Source organism: Bos taurus, chromosome 2, assembly GCF_002263795.3.
Source record: "Bos taurus isolate L1 Dominette 01449 registration number 42190680 breed Hereford chromosome 2, ARS-UCD2.0, whole genome shotgun sequence".
In the NCBI taxonomy this organism is placed as follows: Eukaryota; Metazoa; Chordata; class Mammalia; order Artiodactyla; family Bovidae; genus Bos; species Bos taurus.
In genome coordinates, this window is record NC_037329.1 from 58,543,358 (window position 1) to 58,556,942 (window position 13,585).

The window sequence follows — 13,585 nt, forward strand, 5'->3', positions numbered from 1 at the left end:
CTGAGCCTATGTACTGCAGCTAAGACTGCATGCAGTCAAATAAATAAAAATAAATACTTAAAGAAAAAAAAGGAGAGTGATCACATAAGTATATTAAAGGTTGTGGGAGATAGGTTTATACTAGCAAAAAGATGGTCTGTAACTATGAAAGGGAGAACACTAAAATGAATCCTGTGGTTTGGTATTGGATTTGGAGGTATCAATGTGAACTTATAGTGTTCAAAATACACAGATAAACACAGAATAAACACTGAAAAAATATGTAAATATATATGTACATATGTACATGAATATTGATTTTGATTTCAAAGTTAATGTTTGGGTTATGTTACAATTACATTTTTTGTCTAGGATATATGGCTATACTTCCTGTTCCTCTACATCTTTCTGAACAGTTCAGTTCTGAAGTCACTAAGTGGGACAGAACAAGGTAGGCAGCCACACCAGAGAAAAGAGCAATTATAGTGGCTATAGTACACAATAAATGTACACATGTACATATATATATATTCCCTCACTCTAATCCTTAAAAGCATCTGAGCTCTTCCAGTAGCAATAAGCATGCCAAGTACTCAGGTCCTGCCTTCTACATACTATATTCCACTAAAAGGACCTGGGAGTCCTTGAAAAAAATGCTTGATTCTAGGGCTGAAGCAGGAAGTAAAAATCAGAAACATCTCCCTGTATCAGGAAGCAAGGAAATGTTTAAAGAATGCTGAGACATGAAAAAGAACACAGAGGTCAGCTTGGTGAAGGAAGCCCTCACTGGGCAAAATCAGGGACACTTTGACCATCAAAAGAAATAATAATAGTAATGGATTATAACCCATTGCATAAAATAGAAAATCATGTTCATGTAAATATAAATAAATACATAACCAACTAAAAAAGTCTCATGAAGCATGGGATACTTATGTGGTTTCAAAGTAACTCCTCACAAAATGTTTAGTTTCAAAAAGATTAAAAAGCTGCCTTTCAGTGGAAAAGCCCTGCTGACAGCACATTAATTAAATAATCAAGGTGAACATAATGGGATAAATGGGACTCATGTGTCACCAAATATACAATGAGAAGAACCCAGATTTACTTCTGTGATATTCCTGCCAGTGTATTCCTGCATATGACTTCAATTTAATCATGAGAAGAGGAAAAATTCTAAACCAATTCAAAAACTCAAATTGAAGGACATTCTACAAAATAATTGGCCATGAATCTTCAAAACTGTAAAGGTCATGAAACTCAAGGAAAGACTGAAGGAGACACAAGACACATTATTACAATCAAATGCAACATGCAAAGCTGAAGGGCAAACTTTCAAACTTTCATCATAAAGAACATGATTACGACAATTAGCAAAATGAGAATGGGGTATCAGTTTAGACGGATTTAACATACTGATGTTGATTACCTGATTTCAATGGTGCTATTGGCTAGCATCCCTGATGTAGGAAATTCACATAAAAGTATTCAGAGTTATGGATTATCAGGTCAGTAACTTCCTCAGAACAACGCAGGGGAGTAAATTCTTTGTTCTGTACTTGGAACTTCTAGTTTGCAATTGTTTCAAAAATATTTTCTTAAAGATAACTATACAAAATAATAGTACATAAAGTCTACTCCAAATATAAAAATAGTAAAACAAAACTATGTATAAATTTACATATAGACTTATGGAAATATGTAGAAAGAGCTTTAAATGAACAGTGGTTATTATATATTTGGGGAAAATAGTTGGTGGGGGAAGATAGGAAGGACTCTTGTTTGTGATTCAAAATATTTCTGTATTGTTTAAATTTTTATTCAATGATAATATATTGCCTGTATAAAATGAGAAGGAGGAGATAAAACTATCGCTATTTGCAGATGATACGATTATTTACTTGGATAGTAAAATTAACTTGAAAACTTCCTCATGCATGCAGTAAGAAAATTCAATAAGGTAGCAGAGTAGAAAATTAATATACACAAATCAATGGATTTCATATATACCAGAAACAAGTTACAAAATGTAGTAGAAGAAAAAAAAATCCCATTTCTAATTAAGTCAAAGAAGGATATAATTTATAGGGGGAAAAAATAACAAGATGTCAGTCCTCCCTAAATTGATTTAGAAATGTCATATAATCTCAAAAATGCCAACAAGATACTTTTTAAAAAACTTCAACAAGTGATGCTAAAGTTTACATGGAAAACTAAATGAGAAAAACAGCATGGAAAGTTCTGGAAAACAGAAGCATTGAAAAGGATCTAGATCTATAAGATGCTAAAACAGATAATAAGTTCTTCATAATGAAAAAAAGACAAGAGAACACTTCCCTGGTTGTCCAGTGGTTAAGATTCTGTGCTTCTTCTGCGAAGGTGGAGGGGTAGAGGGGGCGGGGGTGGGGTGGGTTTGGTTTGATCCCTGGTCCAGGAAGATCCTGATTAGGGCACAGTGCAGTCCAGCCAAGAAAGGAAAGAAAAAAAAAAGACAAAAACAAAATAAAAAATAGAACAAAATAAATATTCAGAGATAGATCTATATAAAGGTGGCATCTGTAATGAGAGGGAACAAAATTGGTTTTTCAGTAGGTGATGTTGGAACAGCTAAAAAAAATTCTGTGATAAATTCCATATGAATCAAATAATCCAATGTTAAAAAATATATAAAGTTACTAGAGGAGAATATCAGGAAAGTCATTTGCAAACTTGCAGTAAGTTCTTTCCACCTGAATCAAAATCTAGACACTATTAAAGAAAAGATGAGTACATTCGTGTCCATAAAAATAAAAACTTCTACTCAGTAAAAAAAAAAAAAAAAAATACAAGCAAAGGCAAAGTATAAGTGATTAAAGTATTTATTGCCAATTTACAATAGCAGTATAGTGCTAATTCTTCTAATACATAAAGAGCTTTTACACAAATGATGAGATTACGATCTACACAATCTACAACATTAAAGGGAAAAAAGAGATATATACGCTTTTTATGGGAAAAAATGTTCCTTAAATGAAAAAAAAATTTAAGCTTTATTCATATACATGTCTTCCCTGGTGGCTCAGCGGTAAAGAATCTGCTTTCCAATGCAGTAGACCCAAATTCGATCCCTGGGTCAGGAAGATTCCCTGGAGTAGGAAATGGCAACCCACTCCAGTATTCTTGCCTGGAAAATTCCATGGACAGAGGAGCCTGGCAGGCTCCATGGGGTTGTGAAAGAGGTGAACAAGACTTAGTGACTAAGCAACAATAGAAATATAAATTAAAACCATACTAAAATAAGACTTTCAGCATATTATGTCAGGAAAATTCCAGCCATTTAACAATGTATCATGTTGGTGAAGCTGAAGGGAAACAACACTTTCATTCATTGGCAGGAGCACAAATTGCTTCTGTGGAGGTAACTTGCAATTAACTATCAAACATGCAGACATATTTTACCATTTGACTCAGCAACTTCATTTCTGTGTACGAACTGTGGATTAAACATAAATAATAATGAAGTTTGGACCTCAGGTTCAGGGGACTGGAGAGGTATATGATCTAATCCATGGTTTTTCAGTTTTCTGTACCATGAGTATTTTCCTAAAATGACATCTTATGCAGGATGAGGGTGCTAGCTCTCCCAGAAGCAAAGAGATAAACTCTATTTCACAATTCTGAGAAAATGTCCTTTTCCAAACTGACCATCATTCACTGTGTATTGCTCTGATTTCAACATTGGTTACAGTTCAGTATAAGATCCAGTGGTCTCTAAGCAGAAGCTGTTTTCTGTCTGATGTCACCTGCAGTCATCTTGTCCAGATGGACTGAGTCCCCTGCAGGTCCCAGCAGAGAGGATGAGAGCCTTGAGTAATTTCTCATTCTTCCAGCCTTCCCTGAATGACAATGAAATCAAGGGGAACTGATCTGGGAGAAGAAAGGATAGAGGACTAGAGAGAAAAGGAGTAGGAGATGATCAGCTAAAAAATACAGGCCTAAAGCAGAGTTGGACACGACTGAGCAACTGAACTGAACTGAACTGAAAGACTCCTAGGCAGAAGGTCACTTAACCTGAAGCAATTTGAAGAAGAAATTCTCAGCCTCCTTCTCACAAAACAAACTCAAAGCCTGAAGAGGTACAAGTATTGACCAAGAAGCTAGGAAATCACTAAACTTGAATGTAGACAAGAATCAGAGATACATTTTACTATATCAAGAGCTGCAAAGGAATAAATACAGCCATCACATAAAGATCTTCCTGCAAATCTGAAAATCAACAAACATTTTGGAGAGGAAGGGAAGGGATAAAACACTGCCTGGATGGAAAACACAAACAAGCAGATGTCTGATCCAGGAAGAAGGAATATGGACCATGTGAGGAATGCTGACTTTACAGATTAACAAAACACTCAGCTTCATCTGTTTGCTCTGCTGGCTTTTCATTTCCATGGCTTCTAGTTCAGGAAGTTGGTTCAACATTTTTTTTTTAAGAATCAAGAAACCAAAGCATGGGTCTTCTTATTTTAAAAATCTATTGCTTCAGAACTTATGGTTCTGAAGCCACAGGGAAGGGATAGTTAGGGAATTTGGGATGAACATGTACATACTACTATGTTTAAAATGGATAACCAGCAAGGACCTGGGCTTCCCTGGTGGCTCAGTAGTAAAGAATCCACCTGCAATGTAGGAGATCTAGATTCAGTCCCTGAGTTAGGAAGTTCCCTTGGAGGAGGGCACAGTAACCCACTCCACTCTTCTTGCCTGGAGAATCCTCATGGACAGAGGAGCCTGGCGGGCTGCAGTCCATGGAGTCACAAAGAGGTGGACACTGCTGAGTGACTAAACACACAGCACAAGCACCACAGCACATGGAACTCTGTTCAATGTTATGCGGCAGTCTGGATGGCAGGGGAGTTTGGGGAAGAATGGATACATGTATATGCATGGCTGAGTCCTTTTGCTGTTTATCATAACTATCACATTGTTATACAGCTATACCCCAATACAAAATAAAAAGTAAAAAAAAAAATCCATTGGTTCAGCCTCAATAAAGATGAAAGTCAAATTGAAAATAAGTAGCTCTTCCTTAAATTGATCTGACCTGGTCCATCTCCTTTTACTATACTATGGTATTGGAAGTCACCCTTTTTCCTAGGGAAGCACCAAGGTCTTTGCTCTTAGGACATGAGAGGTTATAATTGCAAAACTCTGAACAAAGGAAATCATAGCAAACTACACAAGGTAATATGACAACTGTCCCTTAAGTGAGAACTGATCCTACTGTAAATTGGTCTATCAGACTGGCTTGCTGAGGAAAAAAAAAAAAATAGTAGAAACAGTTTGCTTCTTAACTTTCACTTTTCAACGTGTACTTAATGACAAGGTCTATAGAAGTTTACAGACACTTTTGAAGGTTAGTAATGCAGAATGAGTTAAACAAATCCTTAAAAGCAGTTTGCATTTAAATTACAATGTGAATATCCACAATATCAATATTTCATTTGTAATCACTGCAATAAAGAGCACCTGGTTTTATCTCAGAAACCATTCAAGCCCAATTTTGGATTTGCAAGACATAAAGAGGGTCTCCCTCCACTGGAATAAAAAAAAGGAAGAGAAAAACTAGGATGCACTCTTTACCTGTAGCACTAACAAAGAAAATGTCAAAACGTTTCTTTTGGCATCTCAAGGTCCTGTGTCCTGGCTGCCCCATTTTGCTGGGAGGAAACAAGAAGACTTGAGAGATCTCTTGCTAATTTCAAAGAGAAAGTCGTTAAGCACAAAGGTACCCAACGGTTTTGGCCAACATCTGCTCTAGGAGGCAGCTGATCCATTATGGAGAATTAAGAGTCTGTAGCTAAGGAACTAAGAGAAAAGTCAGTTTTTGAGAGTAGTCCCATCTGTGGAACCATTCGCTTCATGATTAACCAGAAATTCTTAGTGGTGCTAGCAGTGAGCTAACATCCCATTCTAGAAAATCTGTTCTATCCTGTACTATCTAACTTGTCTGGGGGTGGTGCCAGGTTTGAGAGTCTTTAGGTAAAAAAAAAAAATAATAATAATAATAATAAAAAAGAACTAAATTACCACTGCAAAATTTTCTAGAAAAGTAAATTTTTATTTTGAATGAGAAATCACACTAAATTACAAACTTCTAAAAGGTGATAAATACAGACATCACAAAATCAAAACAAACACGATGCTTTTTATTAATTAATGGCCTGATATATTATATTTGTCTTCTTCCCTACAGTTTGCAGAATCTTTGAATACTTCTTCATATTGATAATTCTGTAATATATTATCTCAAAAGAAGTAACAGAAACATAATTCAGCCTGAAAAATTGCTGATGAAACCTATGTTATAATATTGATAGCTTTTTTAAAAAAGTTCAGCCTCACAACTTGTTGGTAACGAGATGCTGTTTGGATGCATAAAACATGACGTAACACTCAGTTCACTGCATCTGTAGTACTGCTACTGGTTTGGTGCCCTACACACCATAGAAATATTGATCAGTTTTATACAAATCCATCAAGAAAGAAAAAAATGACTGTTTATTGATAATTACATATGGGGCATTCATTATAAGGTACTATGTTCTCCCGGAATACAACTTCCATTTTTCCTAGGTGTTAATGAGAACCGAATTCACCTCTCGAAAATTTATGCATCTGAGGGTTGGGAGACTTTCCCACAGGTCACGTGACTCTATACACATCACATATTAATACTCCTTTATGACCTATATACGGGTTTCCCTGGTAGCTCAGCTGGTAAAGAATCCAGCTGCAAAGCAGGAGACCCCAGTTTGATTCCTGGGTCTGGAAGATCCTTTGGAGAAGGGATAGGCTACCCACTCCAGTATACTTGCCTGGAGAATCCTCATGGGCAGAGGAGCCTGGTGGGCTAGAGTCCATAGGGTTGCAAAGAGTCATACACGACTGAGCATGTCAGATGCTAAGCACAGCACAGCACATTACCCATCTACTTCAATGCCAGGTGCAGTAGGGCATGTTTATATCAGGATACATTTAACCCTACACCTTTTTTTACACTGTTTCTGGGAAGTTGCAATGGTGGGCCATAGGATTATTTCTGGAAGTCATTCCTACACCAGAACCAGCTAGCAATGACTAACTGTACATGGATGTTTGTCATCCTGCTCCATAGATCCCACAAAACCCAAACTAAATGTGTTCCTAACTCAATCTTTCCCTGGTCTGGAGGCTCAAAATGCCTAGGGCCACTCCAATACAATACCACCCCACCCAATACAAGGGAAAGAGTGTTAGAAAGTTGAGGTGAAAAGAAACGACAGTCTTAACCAATTGCAGTCCGAACATCTTATTTTGCAAATTTTATGAAAACACACGCATATGCAATCATATTACAAACTCTATCCCAGAGTGTTGGAAGGAGCTCATGTGTACAAGTGAGGGGCTTTGAAGCAGAAGCTTTATTAGTTTCATGGGAAACTCACATTCACACACTGGCCATATTAGCACAGTTTGGAAATACTGAGTCTACCACTATGTCCATTCTCATAGCCATCAGACCCAGTTAGGAGCTCAGCATCTTCGTTGTGCAACTGTTCTCAAACTGTTCTCTCCCTTTTCCTAGCTTTCCACATTAGTCTCATCTTTCTCCACTTTGTTTTTCTACTTCCCACGTCAGAATCTTAAACTAATGGCCAACTGTCTCATTGAAAGGTGAAAACTCTTCATTCTCCAAAAGTAAATTTCTAAGAGTTGGTGTTCAGTTTAGCTAATGATGGATCCCGTGGTGGTGATGAGAGCTACTTTCTCCTATAGCCAAGTATGTGCCTGTAGGTATGTCAGTGTAAGAGTTGCATTCACATCCACTCTGACATTCAATCCTTAGAACATTCTTATAAGGTAATAAAGTTATTAACGTTTTAAAAAATGGGTCATTAAACTCAGAGTTTAAGTAATTTGCTCAAGAACACACAGTTGGTAAGCAGTGAAGGATCCCATCTGACTCTCAGTCGCTTAATTAAATCTGTGTGTGCTTAGGAAACTAAAGCTGTTTGCGGACCCCAGTTCTAATCATATGGCCTAGGATGATTATCTCTCCAACGTCTATGCAGCTCTCTTCAGTCACTGTTATCAAGTTTACTAAATCCTTCCTCTAGGTCCAAAGTGTGTCTATCTGGCTCCTTAAGGCAGAAAGTTACACATAGGAGACTTTGTGTTATACACCCATTCAATTTCCAGCTTCCTTCCCATCTTGACAATACACTTTCCAAAGCACAGGAGTTAGGGAATTACAGGGAGGATATGGACATTTAAGATTTTTCTTCATGCTAACAGCCCTCTGATATTTATAAATAAAGCACATTTTGAATATTCAGAGAACAGGAAAAGAACACGTCTTCGAAAGACTACAAATATCTTTTCAAGGGAATAAACCTGAGACCAAGCAGATGAAAAATCATGAAAGGAAATACATATAAAATAAACTAAGAAGTGTCAGGCTATAAGAATGAACGTGGTGACAAAAAAAATTAATGGACATTTTTAAAATTTTTATTTTTTGACCTCACGGCATGGCATCTGACGTCTTAGTTCCTCAGCCAAGGATCAAATCCGTGCCCCCTGCACTGGAAGCAGGGGAGTTGTAACCACTGGACTGCCAGGGAAGCCTCAATGGAAATTTTTAAAATGATTAACAAAATCCCCTTTTCTTCATCCCTGTTGGCCTCAGGGAAAAGCTGTTGGCACTTGCATTTTATTCTCCTGCTAACTTTTTATAGCAAATCGAACCAGGATGCCCTTCAGTTTCCTACCACCAAATGTGTAAACTTACCATCATCTGCTCTGATTCCATTTCCTTCCCTCTTGTTAAACAGACCAGAACAAGTGTCTTTTTTTTTTTTTCTATTTAAGGTCAATTTTATGTTATTGAAAATCATCCCAATGTGTATAGTCAGAAATCTTACAGAGTCCATTAAATTGATTCTTATATACTCATGTTTTCCCACTCACTGCAATATTCCCATTAGCTTAACAATTGTTTTGTTATCAGACTAGTACATGTACATTATGCAAAAAAGGCAAACAGTAAAACTAAACCTGTGTGAGAAAGAGCAGCTCCTACTTAACTGCCACTCCTGCTTCCCAGAGGCAAACTCAGCCAACTCTCAACTCCTCCTTCTTTACAACTCCAAAACTTGCTGTTGCAGCTATTTATTCTTTCTTTTTTTTGGCTGAATCTTGGCATATGGGATCTTAGTTCCTCAATCAGGGATCGAACCTATGCCCCTGCAGTGAGTGGAATGACAGAGTCCAAACCCCTGGATTGCCAAGGGATTCCCCTATCATTTCTTTTACTTTTTAGTTTCAGATATTATCTGTCAATTTCCCACTGAGAAAGATTAAGAATATCATAGTTCGTAGCTATGGCAATATTCAGTGTTTACATATCATGGTAGTTCCCAGTTAAACTACATAGTATGACCTGACTACATTTGTTCCCTGTAGGATTATTTCTATTCCCTAGGGTTAACAAACGTTTTTGCATATTTGCTTAGTTTTCTAATTATCAAACATTAACTTATTCACTAACTCTGTGCAGAATTCTCTAAATAAGTGCAAAAACAATAGAAGAAAATTCAGATCTAGGGGAATAGGTAAAGAGAACTGAAATTGTAAATATGCAGTTAAATGGAAAATATTTTATTTTCCTTCTTTTAATTTCTTTAAAAGATATTGGCTGTTTAGAACAATAACAATAACATGATAATTTGGGGGCTTATAAGGTATATAACCTTGGAGGAGGAAATGGCAACCCATTGCAGTATTCTTGCCTAGGGAATTCCATGGACAGAAGAGCCTGGGGAGCTACAGTCTATTGGGGTCACAAAGAGTCAGAAATGATTGAGCAAACACAAAACCACCATAACATATACAGAAATAAAGCACATGACAAGGGTGGTACAAGAGATGGAGGAGGCAATAAATGAAATTAAATAGCTGTACTTTTTTTTATAACTTACATGAAATGATGCAACATTAATTATAAGTAGACTGTGATAAGTTAAGGATATATATTTTAAGTCTAAAACAGCTACTAAAAATGCAAAACAATAAAGCCTAAAAAGTAAATAGAGGAAATGAAATAGAATATTAAAAACATTTTTAAAAAAGGGTGAGGAAATTTAACTTATAGCAACTACAAAGAAGGAAATAAAGTAGGAAATCAATAAAATAGAAAATAACAAGAAAGAATATTCAAAAGATTAAAAAAACAAAATTTGATCTTCAAAAAGATTAATTAAAGCTAATAAACTCCTCCCATGATAGTCAAGAAACTAAAGGAAAATAAATACCAATATTAAGAATGAAAAATGGGTATCACTACAGATTCTATAAATATTAAAAGGATACAAAAAGGAAACATGATGAGAAAAAAGATGAGAAACAATTTATGCCAGTTAAGTTTGACAACATATATAAAACTGTCATAAGTAAAAAAACACAATTTACCAAAATGTCCATGAAAAGAAGTAAAAATCTGAATTGCTTTATATTATTAAATAAATTGCATAAAAATAAAATTCCTAGAGAGAAAATTTCTGGTCTAGGTAACTTCACTGGTGAATTCTTTTGAACATTTAAGAAGGCAATACTGCCATGTTATAGTCTCTTTCAAAAATAGAGGACCAAGGAACATCACCTAACCCATTTTAGAATAATTTAGCTAGAATAATTGTAATACCAAAACCTAATACAACTGCTGCTGCTGCTGCTGCGTCGCTTCAGTAGTGTCTGACTCTGTGCGACCCCATAGACAGCAGCCCGCCAGGCTCCCCCGTCCCTGGGATTCTTCAGGCAAGAACACTACTACAAGATAAAATGAAACAAAACACACATATACATACCAAAATCTCTCACAAACACACACACACAATTCCTTAAACATATACTGGCAAATTTAACCAGTAAAATAGAAAGAGTATCTTATAACCAATGTGGCTTTATTCCAGAAATTCAAGATTGGTTTAAACAATTTGAATTTCTCAAAGCAATTCACATTAAAAGAATAAAATCATCTCAACAGATAAAAAAAGAATATTTGCCTAAATTCAACACCTGTTCATGAGAAAACCTGCAAACCTGGAATGGAAGGAAGCTTGTGTCTGTTAAAAGCATAAATTGCAGATAAATTGCATGATAAATTGCAGATAACACCATACCTAATGGAAAATAGTAAACTTTTCCTCTTTAATTCAGCAAGCTGGGAATGATGCTCACTCTTTTCCCAACTATTCAACATTGCACTGGGGGTTGTAGATAATGAAATAAGCCCCTTCCTCAAAACAAAACAAACATTATAAAGAACAGAAAGGAAGAAGCAAAATTTTATTTTGTTCTAAAAGATAAAAATTTATGTTGAAAATCGTAGGGAATATACAAAAAAACAAAAACAAGTGATTTCTTCAACAGAAATCAGGAATGGAGGAAGAAACAAGTGGATGAGATAAATATCAAGATGGGAGAGTTAAACCCAAACACATCAACAATCACATTAATTGGAAACAGACTAAACATCCAAGTAAATTGCAGAGGTTTTCACACTAAAAAAGCAAGATCCAACTATGTCCTCTTTATAAGAAATATGCTTAAACATAAAGACAGGCAGTCTGAAAGTACAAAAAATGGAAAAAGATATACCTTGAAAACAGTGTAAGAAAGCTGATGGGATGATGTTAATCATTAAATCTATATCTCAAAAGGAAGAGTATCACTGTAGGTAAAGATCTTTTATGAAGACAAAAGGATCAACTTAGCAAGAATATGGGCTTCCCTGGTGGCTCAGCAGTTAAGAACCCAACGGACAATGCAGGAGACATGGGCCTAATCCCTGGAGAAGAAAATGGCAACACATTCCAGTATTCTTGCCTGGGAAATCCCATGAACTGAGGAGTCTGGCAGGATACAGTCCATGGGGTCACAAAAGTTGGATGTGACTTAGCGATTGAACAACAATTGGGATCTTATTTCTCATAAATGATTCCTGCCACGACCTATTATATTGCAGAGTGTCTCCAGATTTTCTTAGCTATTTTACTAAACTAGCATTAAATTTTAAATTGAATTTGGGTCTTTTAGGACAACAATTATATGTACCTTTCAAATATAGGTTTCCTTTCCCATACTTAACATTTCTTCATAGCTATTCCATTGCTTAAACTTTCTAGAATAATTTAAAGAAAATAAACATATTGTCAAACTACTTGTATTTTGGCCCTGATTCTGGGGAACTGCCCTAATGTTTTGTCATTGTGATGTTTTTGGCTAATGGTGTGAGGGTGAGGTCTCAATGGTTTTGAAGAATCTCTCATACTGTTTCTGAGAATATCTTGTGCAGAGTTCAATTAGAGGATTGCATCATAATACTGAACTATCCTCAGAGTTTTAGGTTAACCTTAGGTGACTTGGTTTTTCATTACTGCTTTCTAGCTTAGGGTTTTATTTAGGATTTTCTTATGCTTATAATAGAGATGGGTGTGTAAGCCTCATTTTTGGGTTTTCTCTTAGTAAAAGGGAGAAAGACACTAGGAACTAGCATTTACTAGGCTACTGCTATCACTAGGATAATGCCTTAGTATCTTACATATATTCATTTTTTTTTTGCAGTTTTGTAAGGATTTCTGGTTTCATATTACACTAGTTTAATAAAAGTATTGCTGAATTTATCTTTCAGTGTTTACTTCAATGCCTATATCATGTGAATTATCACGAACGTCCTAGAAAGTTCAAATAATTTCCATATAAAGTCAACCTATTAATAGTTCCAAGACTTTTGTGGAGGTAATTATTTTATAATTGTTTGCATTTTTCCCCCTGGATTGTCAATTTGGCCAAAAGGCCTTTGCTGACTGCAGTCCTAGGTACTCATTCAGAATTCTCACTTGTATTCATTCTTACTCCCTTCAGAAAAAAGACCTGCACATAGAGGAACTACACAAACAGAAAGCACTGCTTTTCATCTCTACTGAATTTCAGTAAAACCACCATCTCCTCTCACCCCTGAGCCTCCACACTTACTCCCTTATAAAAACACTCTCCTCTGCCTGGCTAGCATAACTATTGTTGAGATGTACTACACAATACCCACTGCTCTCCTATTCTCAGGCTCATATTTTATTATTGATTTTATTAAACCCCGTAAGAACAAGGATGTCTATAACACACCACAAATGAGATAATCACTGAATAGGTTTTTCTGGTAGTAGATACATTTTGTCATACTGCTTCTGCTAGATCTTTGTGATGTTATCTTTGCTTTCTTCCTTTTTCCTTTCCTACTTGGTTCTTTCCCCTGACTTTGCCACACACACAGTATTTTGTGCTTTTGAGAATACATATTAAATGCTACCAGTGGATAGCTTAATTATTTTCAAAGAAATGCTTAAATGTTTATAACTCAAAGTTTAAAACTGAGTGAGAAAACATTTTAAATTTTCAACTTACAGAAGAATTTTGCACTTTTATTTCCCAATTCCAGCCCCTTGTTCCTCTCATCCAGTTTCCTGTTTATTTACAATAGGTGATCACCATCATGTTTTACATTTTCTATTTGTGAACCAGCCAGGGTTCA